The sequence below is a fragment of the Homarus americanus genome, unplaced genomic scaffold (genome assembly GCF_018991925.1).
Source record: "Homarus americanus isolate GMGI-L3 unplaced genomic scaffold, GMGI_Hamer_2.0 scaffold18547, whole genome shotgun sequence".
Taxonomy (NCBI): Eukaryota; Metazoa; Arthropoda; class Malacostraca; order Decapoda; family Nephropidae; genus Homarus; species Homarus americanus.
This window is the reverse complement of record NW_024725521.1, coordinates 608484-621387: the sequence shown is the minus strand read 5'-3', so window position 1 is coordinate 621387 and position 12904 is coordinate 608484. Positions and strand designations below refer to the sequence as shown.

Here is a 12904-nt window from a genome sequence, read left to right as displayed (position 1 = left end):
TTGGCTCATGTTACCTTTAATAGATGACAACGTCGCAGTCTGAGAGTCGCCATTTAAAAGCATTTCGTATGGCACTGATCGAATGTTTTTTCCTTTTATGTGGGTAATAAGCTACAAAATTCGCCATGATTATTAAAACAAAATTTAATTACAATTTAAAATATGTGAACTTCAATAATACATAATACTAAAATATCGTGATGTCTGGCAACTTCATAAATTGTGATAAAACCATTATAAAACAAGAACTAATGAAAACAAAATCTTACCCAGAAGAAAGACACAAAGTAGTGAAATAACAAATACAGGGGTAATACTTCACGTTCTCACGATATTGGAACAAAACACGCTGTGACCGACAGTTACTCGACTTTATTTGCAATTCGACGTGTTCCAAAATATTTGTTTCTCAACTTTCGACACCTAACTCGTGCTAATTTGAAGGTGGGGAAAAATAAAGAATGTGCAAATACGGTAATTACGGTAAGAATGGGATGTAATCATTACTTGTCACAACGTAAGAGTACAATACTGTACTGTACAAATTTCCAGTGACCAACAATTTCATTATGTCTCAAAACCTACAACAATGGAAAACAAACATGACCAGACATGCTAAGGGTGGAACAACTCGTGACACAACACGCTAACATAAGTCAAGGAGAGAGAGGGGGGGGGAGTATGGGACTTCTACTACTCACCTACGCACAAGTCACCCCTCCTACACCAGAGAATAACTCTATTTTATAATAGTTGCTGTCTTGATACTCAACTGTGAAGGGTGATTAATTAAGGACCTTGACCGCTGAAGAACTTAAAAGTACATAAAACAATAAGAGCACCACGTCTCCCTCTTTGGGTAAGAACCAGAATGTTTACGCAGAATTTTCAGATAAAACACCGATCTAAAAATCAAGTACAGTAAAGCAGAGTAATTCTCAGGTGGAGAGAGTATGATGGTAGTGCCTTAACCTACATAAAGTAAGAATAGTCCCAGCTCAGAGGTGACCATGACAGACGGTGAAGCTCCCTGGTTTACAACATACACGCATATGGCCAGCACGAGCAGAACTTACGCGTGTGAAAATTTAATAATAGACATTTCAAGTGCGGGAAACCTCACATCCTAGCTTCGTAGGGGACAAAGTGGACGGACAGAGACACCAATCCTATACAGTAATGCCTTCCAGGGAAACCAGTTGGCGACTAACAAGCTCACAGTCATATAAAGATAGACAGACCCGCGTGACGACAAGGTGAAGGTGACGCCTTACCACCTCAAAGCACCTTCACACTTTCAAAGAGTGAACAATGACCTCCATCACTCTTACTCACCCATTTACTCAAGGAACAAACACAAAAGGAAACATTCATTATTCGACGCATTTATCGCCTGATCGTTATTTTTATTACGTCACTCACTGAGGCTCCTTATTCTCAATGGCCTGCGTTAAAGCTCTGCCCAGTAACTTCAGTTAACAGAACGTGTAATTGAATCCCTGACCTTAAAAGCGTACGGTAATTCAGCTCCACACCTGAATTTTCGTACGTGATAAAGTTTGCTTGACAATGATTTTTAGGCCTATGAATATTCTCACCCTAACACAGGAAGCTCCAAAAATCTCTCTCCTTTCTCTCTCTTTCTAACACAGGAAGTTCCAAACACATTCTCGTATCAACACAGAACCCCTAACATGACCCCTAAAACAGAGGAGTCACTGATCTTAATAACATCTTGGCCGCCGTCTTAAAATGTCTCTGCTTAAGTGGTCGAGTTAGATGTGCTCTCAAATTTCACGTTATTGTGTAAATGTAATGAACGGACGTTTGTAAATATCACTCTCCCTCTCACTGCTATCACCCGGCAATGTCTCTCTGTCGCTGCTCTCACCCTGCACTCTCCCTCTCACTGCTCTCAGTGAGCAGCGAGAGAGAGAATGCTGGACGAGAGCCTCTCACCCGACACACTCTCTAGCTGCTCTCGCCCGGCACTCCCCCCCCTCTCACCGACTTCTCACTACTACGAATAACTTCCAAAGGTCTTAACTTATTCTTCCATTGCTCTTGCACACTCCGACTCACTCCTCCACTGCCGTGACACTCTCTGCTCTTACTGTCTGTTTTTACCCACTCCCACTGCTTTTACTCTCACTTCGTATTCTTACTGTTCGTATTCTTACTGCTCTCACAACTCTTACCCACTCTCACTACTCTTACAGCTCTTCTCACAGGCAGACACACACACGGAAGTATACACCAACGAGACAGGTGAACACAAGGACGCCTACACACAAATGACAGACTGTACCTATGAATTGCCCTCACCCGTGATTGGTTAAGCAAGTGATAAGAGGTAGGAGTGTGCCTTATATTTAAAGAGCTGTGGGTGTGTATGCTGAGGGAGAGGGGCGACAATTCCACAATGGAGTAACATTGAAGTATGAGTAATGAAGGAGGGGAGGGTTGCGGAGGCGGGATGATTTGTTGATGATTGTAACGTATTTTCATATTTGTATCCTAAGGAAAATATCTTATGGTAGTCTCCCCTATGAAATAGAAACCGGTTGTCTTGGTTCAGCTCACTCAAATATTGAGAGGATATATCACTCATAGAAAAGATATATAAACGGAGAGGAAGTTTTACCGAGGGCGGCTTGTTGCAGTCCATGACTAGTTCTTGATCACCTTGTAGGTGTGCGACCCTGAGATTGAGTTTCTATGCACTGATGGCCGGTACTACACTGGTACCTTGACTAAGCACAAGTTCTCTGGTGATTTTATGACACCGTGAAAAGTTAAGGTCAATGTTGTTATAAATATAATTCTGGTTTACGAACCAAAACTTAAGATTTCCATTAGGCCTAACTAAAGAACGTGAACCTCACCACGCGTGAGGTGAAGCTCCTTACCGAGTTTAAGGTTGAGTTAAAGGTAGAGATCATTATTGTACAGCTGGCCCGGGGAGAACAGTCGTGAATCAAGCTCCTGGCTGTTTTTACACCTCAGTTGGAGTAAAAACCTAACACACAAGTTTGGGGGAATCTGTGGCAGGAACTGCTATGCTAAGATAACGAAAAAATACATTCAGCAATACCTAGTCAACCTAACACCCGCCTATCCTGACCCCGGCTGATTGATATAATTAGTGTTGTTAGTGTTTTCATGCGAAGATAGACATTGAAAACCCAAGTAATTGATCGCTACACCAATAAGACTGTAAGAGGGTCATCATCACCGGGTACAACACGTGCAGCTTCACAAAAGATTGAATTCCCAGATTGGGGTGATGGCGAGAGTGGTGTCCGGTGCTTTCTTGATAATACTTTTCTGTTACACCAGCCTGGCTCTGGTGTTCTCGTCCACCCCTTACCTCATATATCTACCCCTTAACTCATGTATATACCCTTAACTTATGTCTACACCTTAACTCATATATCCACCCTTAACTCATGTGTCTACCCCTTAACTCATATATATACTGTACCCTTAAGTCATGTGTCTACCCCTTAACTCATATATATATATATATATACCCTTAACTCATGTGTCTACCCCTTAACTCATATATATATATATATATATATATATATATATATATATATATATATATATATATATATATATATATATATATATATATATATATATATATATATATATATATATATATATATATATATATATATATATATATACCCTTAACTCATGTGTTTACCCCTTATCACCTTCACCTAACACTACACCAACAGTAACACTTCACCTACAGTATCACATCACCTATATAATGCTCCTACAGTAATGCTTCCCCTACATAATAATTTTCACTGCCACATCACCAATAACAGAGATCAATTCACCACAAAATAGCAAATTAATAAGTTCATCTCACTGCCCTATTATAAATCCTGTTTTTCATTTCACTGCCACATCAATCATCAAGGTCATTTCACTGCCACACAACTATTCAGGATATTTCTCTGCCACATCACCAATCAAGTTGGGTCATTTCACTGCCACATTAACCATATAAAGGTACAGTACAGTATCACATAAGCTATCATCAAGTCTTGTCATTATCATGTGAACTATGTCACATAGCTCTTATGTACAGTACAAGCAATCATTAATACCATAGACAACACAACCAGTATAAGCAGATCACTGCACAACGATATACATTTAAGTATCCTCGAGAGGAACCAGCTAAGATATCAACATTATCAGACTTGAGGATACCTCATGGTTATAAAATCAAAATATTGGAGAAAACTATCTCACTGATATAAACAAGCTGTGACGGCAACACTATATGTTACCTTGTCACTGACAAATTTATCTCAGCCACTTAACAAGAGTGAAGAAATTATTTACATCCTCACAGTGTGTAAGAGTGACTTATACTAATTTATGATTCAGTAAAATATTGAATGTCAATACAGTATTATAAAACTAAAGTTGAATTACTCTTGGTTAAAAAGAAACTGAAGTCTATAGTAAAATATGTCTCAGATAGCACAAAAGAAAGTGGCCATAAACATGCCAGTGATTTTTTCAAACATTATTTTAAGTGCACTATCCTCTAGTAGCACTCTACAGACTGTACCAAATTTCAGAATACCAACTTTAACCATTAGGGAGGCAAAATTTTGTGAGCAGAAAAAATGAGAAAAAAGGCTGACAATCATCAGTTCATACTGTAATACTGCATGTTTTAAAAAATAGTTTTACAGTACTGTACACACTTCAAGCCCTTGCAACCTTCTGAATTTGCCATATTTCAGAATACTGTAGTACTGTACATGATTTCCATCAATTATAATTTCGGTGGAGAATTATTTCCTTGTGTATCATCACACTCTAAGTATCTACGGTTGTGCAAAACATGAGAGATGAAAGGACACCGACTGACAAACAAATGGAAAAGCGGATGACGGCAAGTTAGATAGATGGATGAACTTATAGAAGAAAGGAAAGAAGGATACACAGATTCTATGTTCCTCAGGCAGAGACAACAGCTATAAGATAAAAGCAATCAGACAGTAACTGAAATAAGTAAAAGCCAAAGATCACAATACTAACATACAAACCAATAAATAATAAAAGCCCACAATAACACGAAGCTACTAATAACAATAAAATTATAACAAATCCCAGAGAAGAGATAACAGTACAACAGTAATATGATACTACAGTACTGATACATAAAAGCCAGAGTTCACAATAATCAAATGACAAATAGAAGTCAGAGACAACAATAAGAAACTGATAAATAAAATAGAGTCAGAGATAACAATTACTAATAAGATACTGATAAATAAAAGCAAGTGGTAAGAGTAACATGACACTGATTAATACAGGCTAAAGATAACAATAACACTGATAAATAAAAGCCAAAGATAACATTAATAAGATATAATACTAACTGATATTTATTGCACTGTATGTATAAAAGCACAAAATCTTCAATCTTTTCTCCTCTTGTGTCGTATTTTCAATGTTATCCTGAGTTATTCTTTTTATTTTACTATGTACAGTACTTTATCATTTAATCTTCGACTGTATTCCTTTGTATTTTCTATATTTCACTATAATCTTACTTCAATGTATTTGTCTTTTGTAATCTTTCAATGTACAGTATTATTTATTCATGTGTTGCTATTTCTGTTCATCATTTTCTGTGCTGTACTGTTATTTTTGTTCATGCTGAATCTATATGTATTTGCATGACGGTTTTACTAGATGGTAAGGGTTATTTTACCGGTATCCGGTCGAACAACATCTGGTTATTTGACAGAGATCAAACATAAAACTAATTAATTCTAGCCACAGATAAATATACATATTATTTTATTGATAATCTATAACTATTAGAAAAAATCGATCAAATAGAAATAATGCAAAATATACATATGTCCATGAGAGAGTGGGATATCTTGGAGTATCAAAAGACGATTAGTGATGATAGTGATAAAGCATTCAATTTTTTAATAATAGTGTAATGACTAGTGTAATGCCCACAACCATCCTGACCAGACTCCCATTAAAATCATTACAATCCTCGCAAGTCCCAGTCAAATAGCCGATGGTTATTCCGTCGGGAAGCCCGGTCAAATCACATTACTAAATACCCATATATCTTCTTTCAGCTAATTCTCTTTCCAATTTCCTATTCGCTCGTCTACGTTCTTAACGGTCTACCTCCCTTGGAACAAACTGCTCAACTCCTCCCGATCCCAGAACTGTGTACACAAAGTGTGGAAAAGATCGGTTCAGTGATGGCAGAGATGCGTTTATACTGGGCCTCACCTTGGTAGCGGGCACTTGTTGGTATCATGCACACCCACCCTGCCAAGTTTCACTTCAACTTACTCGATTTGGGACGCTGGATTCTCAAAAGCTTCGTTACGTCAATAATTTAAACTCATACGGTGAGTAGATTCAAAGACGTTTCTAACAGGTTCATTTTACCTGCATAATAAAAATGGCGTCCCAAATGGCAACATCTTAAGATTGCCAAGTACGACCGAAGCTTTGAGAACGCGGGCCCCACATGTAAGAAAAATAAAATAATTGAATACGATATCAAAGTAGATACTTGTTAATGTATTATTAACAGTTTATTGAGTACTGAACTATAAAACATATCGTTATCCACAACCAAGTGAATGTTGATAAAAAGGATACCGTATCAACATTAAGACGGATAAACAAAAATGACACCAACACTAACACCAATAAGCATTCGTAAAAGCCAAATGATGAAGTATCAGAAAAAATCTGAACAGAATAAACTAAAGGAAAGTAGCCAGCGGGGGTAAGACGTCATCAAATTGATCTAATATTCGTTCCTGCATCTGTAACCAGTAGCTACTTAGTAAGGATGGTCACGTACGCTTAAAACAACCCTGGACATTTCTGGCACAGAGTCGAGACCCAGCTGTAATCACCAGCATCAAGCTCGCCATACCTTGCAGTTGTGGGGAAGTAAAAGATGCGTATTTAGTGCTGCCTAAGTTGGGTGTCAGTCTCAAGGAAAATACAACCAAAGTCCCAGATTTCCGAAGGACAAACTTCGACTGATTGAAAAGAAAGCAGAGGTAGGGGTGTTACGCGTGGTGGTGGGAGAGATTACATGACCTCGCGAGAGGGTGCAAATAACATGACCTCACTCATAACCAAACTCGTAGCAATGGTTTTAAATTGGCGTGAGATAGGTATACACCGACTTGAAAACTAACACGAAGTTTCAAATATAGGCTGAACAGCATAAACAGTACACTAGGCCCACTGCAGTTTCCACCATTCTTACGTCAAGTCAGTAGCGCCAGGTCCATCTACATCCCGCGACCCCCTGCATGCCCACAATGATGGCGTTATCAACAAGTGCACGGCGATTATCAGAGTACACGTGTACCTAAACTACTGTTAACCTTTATCTTCCCTCCATAATAAAAGCCAGGTCACTGCCATTTAACTTGGTGTTGTGATGCCAATAACACCTGACCTGACCAAGGTACTCCTAAATGTCAGGTCACTGCCAACTGACTTTACGAGTTGTTTTGCCATTATCAGGTGATAATGGCAAAACAACTCGTCAGGTCATTGCCAACCGGACTCAGCGTTATAACATTAACACCTGACCTGACCAATTCACTCACAACTAAGGTGGCGTTGCCAATTAACACTTAGCCTAATAAGTTACTACCATGAATCAGGTTATCACTACCACTTTACTCGAAATTAAGTAGTCATTATCACTTATAATCAGTCACTACCAATTAAGTATTGTCAGTATCACTTTACTTACAGTATACGTTCTTAAGTTGTCACTATTTCACTTATAACTAAGTAGTCACTATTCCTTTGCATATAATTAAGACGTTACTATCACTTTACTTAAGCCATGTCACTGCAACTTATTATTAAGGGTTAGTATCTAGGACTAACCCGCCGGGCTGCATAGCGCCAATGCGGCCATATCATCTAACGTCCAGAAATGCCTCAAACTTCACCATATTATAGTAAGTTCTTTCTGTTTAATGTACCAGGGAAGTTGGGTCAGGTCAGATTAGGTACGTTTATTTGGTTTGGTTGGTTAGGTCTGTTCGTAATAACCACAAATGTTAAGTAGCATTTATTTTTAAAATATCCGTTTTATAAAAAATTTCCACAAACAACAACAGTGTCCACTATAATATAACAATGAAAATCCGGCGTTTTTATAATTGTTTTCAATCAATTTCGCCCGCGGGTTTGTCCTATATAATTACCTTATTAAGTATTATCACTATCACGTTACTTATAATCAAGTACGTAGTCCCTTTTACTTGTCTTGTAATTCAGAAACGCCACAACCACTGTACCATTAAGTAATGTCACTGCCACTTAGTCACAACCATTTTTACGTACTGTACTAGCAATGTGTCACTACCACTTCACTTATAAGTTATCAATACAATAAATCCGGCCCACCAACACATAACCCGTCACTACCAGCTGTCACACTCAGTAGACCTGTTATTAAGGCCGGGTTGTCTCCTTTGCGTGACCTGTCTCAACCAAATGACCTCACTAAGTCGCTGGTGAATTACCCCCCTCCCCATAAAGGTCATGTCACGATCACTCATCCTGCGACTGACCTTCATGTCTCCTTGCACTTCACCGTCATTCAGCTCATATCACTATCATCTCATTTGACATGGAGGTAATGTAGATAGCGATTTACTTGACAGTTATGGCGCCTCAAGATCTGTTTGGAAGGGTCACATCAGGGGTTCGAAATTGGCAAGACGCTGCTTCTATAAACTTTTAAAGGTCTATAAAGCTGTTTATGTACGGGCATAAAAACAATAAACAAAGAGGAGCACTGCATTTAAAATATATACAAAAATCTAGGAGGTTCAAAGTTGACAGACCATTGATTTCTACGCCCACCCACACTAAGCGCCTTCACACGCGTATACACAAGAGGTTTCCATAACAGAATCTTGCCATCTATGACCCCTTAAAACAGTCCCGTTACTAAATCATCACTCAGACCATGCCAAAAGCACAGCATATCTTTGCCTTCATGTCAATAAGCCTCTTAACAATGTCAATGTATTGATATCTATCTATCCGTCCGTCCGTCAGTCCGTGACCGTCCTTGTCACGCGACTCCACCCAACCTATTCCTGGTAACTCATTTCTAGGCGTTGTTATGTCCAAGAAGACTGAATTCCATATCTTGACAGAGGTGCAGTTAACGGCTAAAACTGGTCACATAGAGATAGAAAATGGAACTACACTACATAAAGGCATAATGGGCCTACACTAGTACATAAAGGGACTATGCTATATAAAGACATATTGGGCCTACACAATACAATGAGCCAACACCAGACAATGAACCAACTTCCAGACAATGAACCAACACAAGACGTAATGGACCAACACAACCCGTAAGGGGCCAACACAAGTCGTAATGGGCCAACACAAGTCGTAATGGCCCTACACCATATAACGACGTAAAGGACTTTCACCCAATAATGACAAAATGGGCCTACACCACATACACATAATGGGTCTACACCACACAGACACAGTGAGATAGCGGGTGTAAATCATTCATAATTCGGTGGCGGGTCTTAAAGCAACGTGGCTGATCAATTCTGAGTAAGGCATGTCACTTCTATCTGACCTATCGTAAAAGTTGAACCAGAGCCACATGACCTCTCGCAAGCCAGTTCAGCACTATTCCCTTTCAACAAAGGTGCTAAAGTCGACCTACTGTGGTAATTTGCCACAGTACATCGCCGCCATATCAGATCTACCCATCGATCTAAATCACCAGGACATTATATAACACTAGGTTATCACCACGAATGTTTCCCTGTCAACAGAAAAAGGCCTTGTATCATGGACTCTGTCACCAAGCCACAAGAGCCAGCTACCCTATTTCCCCCACCAAGTTGCAGACGTACGATGTATGGTGAAGCTATCTACCTAGCTCGTCCTGGCAGGTTGGTGAACATCAATCAATACTGTAACACTGACCGACTCTCACTCGTGGTGACCATCACCAGGGATTACCAATCACAGCGTCATCATAAATAAAAAAATAACACTACTCTACAGTTCTCATAACGTTATTAAAACCAAATAATTACTGGCCACTTATCACCATCTAACAATGATCACTTATCAACGCTTCTCAGGGAACGAAAGGCACCCTATTCATCTGCTTCACGAACACCATAATTAAAATTCACACCTTGCACAGACTTGAGCAATAACTCCACTATTACGCAGAACCTTGAACAAGCATATAAGGTCCTCACTAACACTTAATATTACAGGGGTCAATATTATCACTGCAACTTTTAGCTTTTCATCATTATTTTCATTAAGAACGAATTCCAATTATTCGTTTTTTTGTTTCACTGTTCATACCAATCGTTTTCTATCTGCACACTTACTTTTTCCATTGTCCACTTACGATAAGCCTGAGGTGGGTAACCTGTACAGCCACACACGGGCATAAACTGAACACATTGCACAATCACCGGGAGCTTAAATTCTCTTAAACACGACAGACTTCATCAAATCCATCCCAATTTAATCACTCAACGCAGAAATCAACAATACTTTAATCGTATTCATCATGGGAGTACGTGGTAATGCCCAGGAAAGTTGATAATTGGCGTACATCTGGTGGAGTGGTAATAAGGCAAGGCGAGGGTGCAGTACCACCACCCCACGGCACCAGGCTGGCAGGTGCCGGCCGTCCACCCCGACCAACCACCACCACTCCCTCTTTCAAAAATATTTACCTCACCACAATTTTTTTTCTTCTGTGTGCTCAGATTTCATTTTCCATTTCGTTTGCAAACACAAACCAAATGTTGGTTTTTGGTCATTGAAAACTAGTGGATGTGTGGCCACAAGGTGCACTGGCAGTCTACATTTGAACACGAACGAATATATATATTTTCCTTTCTTATTTAATATAACACTGTTTCGAAAGTTTTTAACGGTGAGAGATTTCACACACGAACACACACCACTGAAAAATGTGACGTCAAGAACTTAAGGGTGACACAGCATACTTCAGAAAACGTCAATATTGTCATCAATACCATATTTGCACATATTAATTGGTTTCTTATGCAGGTATTACGGCTACCAATTTCATCACACCCACAATACCTTGCGCCAACCTTACTGCCCCGAGGCGGTCATCTTTTTTATTTTTATCGAGTTGAAGTGTATCCTTAAAAAAAAAAGATAAATAAACTCACATCACACTTATAACGTCATTTTATTTCAAATTCACTTGTAGAGACTTTCCTAGAGTTTTACCGATCGAGTTCACCACTTACCATCTGATGAACACCACCATACCACAAATGGCAACCAGCACGTACCACATAACCAAGGTTTTGCCTATTGAACAACCCTTTAAGCGTCTTCAGAATTTGTGCCGATATTAGTAAGAGTTTATAAATGCACTGTGGGGTATCAAGACCACACCAGCAGGGATCCAGCATCCAGTGTGGGGAGGCAGGTCGCCATCCACCACTACCACCACCATCGCCGCGTCAGCCAAACCAGACACCCAATGGCACCCAAATTTCACGCCGTCAATATGGCCAAACCGGTGCACTAATTCGATCTTAATACCTCCTAGCCTGTGAACATTACTCTAAACTGTACGTGTGCATACCTCTGGTAATTGTGAGGAGCTATACGCCCCAGATATTGGTAAATATACGCCGGGCTTACCTCATCTGTAGTGACAGGACGCGGAACGAGAGGTGCGCGAGCCCTCTATCGGCAGCCGGGTTAAGCTGGCGTCCCAGGAGCGGCTACGGCTTCCACCTCACCACGCACCGGCCAACAGCTCCCTCCCTCCTCCCTCACCCACCACCACATTCCCCCTCCCTCACTCCACCATACATACACTACCTCTCAAACTGCATCTTCCAATTCACAGTACGTGATCTTCCTTACTCTACTGCTCACTATTCATTGTCATATTACAATAATTCATACCTTGGAATACACCATAGACCTAATTTTCATTTCCCCTCACCCCCATACACCGCCTCTCTACTTCACTATACACATCACATACGCAAACTCTAACTCCACAACCATACAGCATAAATTGCCTCCTATGGTGTGATATATGAAAGTAAATTATACCGCATACTCTTTTGCAGTTTGAATCATACACTACATCCTTCACTGCACAACGCACCCCATACAAGTCTATTTTATCTTCCCATGCACCATACTCTCCTTCGTCCTCGTACACATAAAACCATTAACTTACCACCATAGACCATCATATTTATTGCACCATGCACTTCACAACCTCTACATACATCGCTATACACCATACATCACCCCTGTGTATCGTATATAATTTGTTGACATATGTATGGCACTACATACTGTGCAACCCCTCTCCACCATACATTATTCACTTATATGGTCATTGCACCATACAATGTATAATTCAGTTTCACCATCACCGTCATTATATTATGTTCATTATACATCATACAATGCTCTTAATATACCATACACTGCTTTATCTTAATACATCATACACTGCCACCCCTTAATACACCTTTATTCAATATACACCACCGCTCTTAATACACCATGCACTACTCTTAATACACCATACAAAGCTCTTAATACACTGTATCATACACCCTACGCTCTCATACACCCTACACTGCATTGTACACTGCCATACACCGTATACTGCATCATGCACCTTCATAAAACGTGTACTGCACCATACACCCTCATACACTCGTGTACCATACACCCTCATACACCATTTATCCGCATGAATAATTATTGCAAAATACACTCTTGCACCATATACTGTACTGCATCAGTATATAAT

At 39.7% G+C, this 12904-nt stretch overlaps 1 protein-coding gene across 8 annotated transcripts in view; it reads right to left on the bottom strand.

Annotated features, from left to right (window-relative positions):
- The window catches only part of LOC121865201 (protein bric-a-brac 1-like), a 106169-nt gene extending 94308 nt beyond the window's left edge, over positions 1-11861 (bottom strand). For 6 of the 8 annotated variants that reach the window (XM_042364530.1, XM_042364533.1, XM_042364534.1 and 3 more), the window contains exon 1: positions 11764-11861. The gene's annotated coding sequence lies outside the window, so the exon portion shown is untranslated. Of the gene's footprint in view, positions 1-5423; positions 5769-11405; positions 11517-11763 lie in introns of those variants that run through there. The other 2 variants (XM_042364532.1, XM_042364531.1) reach the window with 2 other exon arrangements.
- Between the last annotated feature and the right edge of the window lie 1043 nt (positions 11862-12904).